The sequence below is a fragment of the Biomphalaria glabrata genome, chromosome 12 (assembly GCF_947242115.1).
Source record: "Biomphalaria glabrata chromosome 12, xgBioGlab47.1, whole genome shotgun sequence".
In the NCBI taxonomy this organism is placed as follows: domain Eukaryota; kingdom Metazoa; phylum Mollusca; class Gastropoda; family Planorbidae; genus Biomphalaria; species Biomphalaria glabrata.
The window spans coordinates 17,270,745-17,274,737 of NC_074722.1; the positions used below are offsets into that span (position 1 = coordinate 17,270,745).

Consider the following 3,993-nt stretch of genomic DNA (forward strand, 5'->3'; position numbering starts at 1 on the left):
ATCTTGGGAACTAGTATAATTATCAAGTAAAAAGAAAAACATTAATTATTTTTTAATGCATACACACACACATATTATTAAAATTTACACTTTACCACCTAGACATTTAAACATCTACAACTATATAATCAAAGTCCTGACACCTACCCACGTGATCCGCCCTTGATCAACTAATGTCAGTAAATCAGGCTGCTTGAAAAGCACGTAAAGACTAATCCTATTAGGTAAACACAGAGAACAACGGCTGACACCAATCAGATTGGTTGCTTTGTACATCTACTCGTCAGCACTGAATGGATTTCAGTTATAAAAGTCGGGTCATGTTTTTCTCAACTTCCATTCCATCTGCTTTATGACTCTATGAAAGTCAGAATGAAGACTTCCCTCGTACTCTGCACCATTCTACTCACACTGGCTAATGCTCATGTCATAACGAAAGAACTTTTAATAGGGCCTTGCCACAGTAAATACGAGGAATGCATGGCGTAAGTAGTTGAACTGTAGGCTATATTCAGGGAGCATAAATCTAGTTGGTTTCACTGTGTTTAGTACTTTAGAAATCATTTGAAATTGTCATTTCTTCCCTTCTGCTTTCTTTGTGTGTGTGTGTGTGTGTATGTGTGTGTCAAATGAAGTTACACATTAACTACTTACAATGAGCCTTGACATACAAAGTGATGATCAGGGCCTGAGTCTTTATTTTCCTTCTAATCTAATGTAAGATTATTGTTATTTGTTTATTTTCATAACGAGACGAGACGAGATATTTCACTTTATTTGCAAGAAACGGCTGAAACCTGTTGACTTTTTGATGTGCCTATGACCCATCTCGCCCAACTTACAAGACTGCGACACCGCTAAGATCCTCCGATGGTTCCACCCTATTAACTAGCAAGGCGGATATACTAAATCGCTGGACAGAACACTACAGCCTGCTATTTGGTGACAAAAGGCACGTATCGGAGGAATGGCTGGCAAATGTTCCTCAAAAAATTATGAGAGAGGAGATCGACAACTCACCGACATTTGAGGAAATTAAAACAGCAATTTAAAAACTAAAAAAAAAACACAAAGCACCTGACTCTGATTGACTTCCAGCTGAAATATTTTAAATGGTTGGTGTCATCCTAACTGTAAGGCTAACAAACGTGTTCACTCTATGCTGGGAGAAGTGAGTGGTCCCACCTGAACTTCGAGATTCATTAATCATATCCACATACAAAAAGGGTGACAACTCTTACTGCTCCAATTATCGAGGCATTACATTTCTGTCAGTAGCAGGAAAGATCTTTACACGAGTATTGCTCGACCGACTAACTCACTCTTTAGTGGACGAGGTGTTATCTGAGAGCCAATGTGGCTTCAGTGCCGGTAGAGGTACATCTGACATGATATTTGTTCTACAACATTACAAGAAAAATGCAAAGAGCAGAATGTAAACCTATACGCTGCATTTGTAGACCTTACCAAGGTTTTCGACACGGTCAGTCTTGATGGCCAGTGAAGGATTTTGGTCAGGCTCAGATGCCAACCTACGTTCCTATCCATTCCTAAGCAGTTTCATATGGGACAGAGAGGCCAGATCAGACACAATGGTGATAGATCTGATTACTTCCCAATAGAAAAAGGCGTGAAGAAGGACTGTGTACTTGCCCCTACTCTATTCGCTATCTTCTTTGGCGTAATGCTGGGTCAAATCAGGCAGCGATTGCACGAATCATTTACATCAGGTTTCGATCAGACGGCAATGTTTTCAATGTTCGACGTCTACTATCCCGTACAAAAACAAAAGAAATTGTCATAACAGAGCTTCTCTATGCCGATGATTGCGCCCTGCTAGCCCACAACGAACAGATCGTGGTCAACGAATTCGCATACGCTGCCGCCTCTTCCATTTTATATATAAACGGGAAGCGTGGTCGAGAGGCCAAGTAAGCTTGAACTTGGCTTTGCTTGGCTACCTATGAAGGGGGCTCGAGGTTCGACACCCGACTCGGGCAGAGTTGTGTTTACTGATCGCCTAATGGCAGCACGGAAAACCAACTCCTAGATACCCCCTTCCCCCCACTGGTCCACAAATGAGATTGGACCAAAAGCGCTCTGAGCATGCTATAAGCATGAAAGTAGCGCTATATAAAAGTTATAATAATAATATAATAATAATAAACCTCTTGAAAACAGAAGTCATGTTCATGAAGTCACCCTACTCAGCCCCAAAAATCACCATAAATGTGCTGTACCTAAACATATCTAGGAAGTATAGCATCAAATGACACCTCCTTTTCAAAGGAAGTTGATAACCGTCTGGCAAGGGACTGTTAAAAATCTTTTGGACGTCTCCAGGTGAGAGTTTGGCGGAATAAATCGCCCGCTTGCCTACAAAAATCAATGTCTACCAAGCGGTGGTTCTCTCAACCTTTCTATATGGATCTGAGACATGGGTATTATATAGAAAGCAACTAAGACTAATTGAACGCTTTCACCAAAGATGCTTGCGCTCCATCATGGACATACGGTGGCAAGACCGCACTACAAACAGCGATGTCCTTGCGAACGCCGGTATGGACAGTATAGAGGGACTTCTTGTGGTCCAACAGTTACGCTGAAGATAAAGAAAGCGATAGTAAGACATCATCAAAAAGATGACAGACCTGTCACTGGAAGATTTTCTTCACTGCGAAACTCACAGAGAAATGGAGGAAGACGACAGACATATCATACGTTGTGCCCCAACGGTTTAACAGACTAGGGATAGATGAACATGAAGGTTGAAACTTAAATAAAATTTGTTCATCATTTTGTATCTTTTTATCTTCGAACTTTCTAGCTCGATGGTACATCTAAATATAAAGACTATTTTTATTGGTTTCTGCCACTGAGGTGAAAGTGACTTCTCATTCGAATGATTAAGTTGTTGAATGTTGGTCTTATTTTGTAGTATTGTATTTTTTTATTACCAACTATCTTGTCTAGGTATCAAATAAAGTTGTGCTATAAACATGTCTGAAAGTTTAATCTTACTTTGATCTTTTTTTTTTTTTTTAGATTTAATTATCTTAAATATTTTACTTTTTTTTTTTTTAAATTGTCATGTATTTTTGTTTGTCTAGACCCCAAGACTGGCCTGCTTTGGGAGTGAGGAAGAACTGCAGAGAAATGTGCGATCTTATTCATAAATATGGGACTTGTGAGATATCTCATTGTGGCCCTTTAATGTCCTTCCAATGCTCCTGCTTCTGACACAGAAAACAAACTGACAATGAACAGATACATTTTATTTTTCACTAATACCAAAAACAACGTAATAATTCATTTGTATAAGAATTTTAAAAATATCGGAATGATGTTTGTTAAAATAAAAACAGATTCTATCGATTGGACTTAATAACATAAATAAAATAAAATTAGTAGCTACAATCTTTAATTTCGTTTTTTTAGCGACCCTAGAAAGGGGAAAAGACGCTATTAGTTTTGTTTGGCCTGTCTGTCTGTCTGTCCGTTCGTCCGTCTGTCTGTCCGTCTGTGCCGTTTAGATTTATGAAACTAGAAGAGAAAATGAAAATCGGACATCATGTTATTTAGATCATGCAAAGTTCTGATGGAACGGCTACTTTTTTTTCCGAAAGTGAACCATCTAATTTTTTAAATTATATATGCATGCAGATTTTTCAAAAAAATTACACCACCTTTCAATGAAAAACTTCAGTGGAGGTAATTAGACATCACGAGGAACCCAGCATGACGATGTACCTAGACATCCCGAGGAACCCAGCATGACGATGTACCTAGACATCCCGAGGAACCCAGCATGACGATGTACCTAGACATCCCAAGGAACCCAGCATGACGATGTACCTAGACATCTCGAGGAACCCAGCATAACGATGTACCTAGACATCCCGAGGATCCCAGCATGACGATATACCTAGACATCCAGAGGAACCCAGCATTACGATGTACCTATAAGTTCCCGGTTCTTCATGTTTTTTTAAC

The 3,993-nt window shown here is 39.4% G+C and overlaps 1 long non-coding RNA gene across 1 annotated transcript; it reads left to right on the plus strand.

Annotated features, from left to right (window-relative positions):
* Positions 1 to 225: 225 nt before the first annotated feature.
* On the plus strand, positions 226 to 3,419 carry LOC106054256 (uncharacterized). Its single transcript, XR_001215394.2, has 2 exons — positions 226 to 485; positions 3,111 to 3,419. It is a non-coding gene; the product is annotated as an uncharacterized LOC106054256 (long non-coding RNA).
* The last annotated feature ends 574 nt before the right edge of the window (positions 3,420 to 3,993 follow it).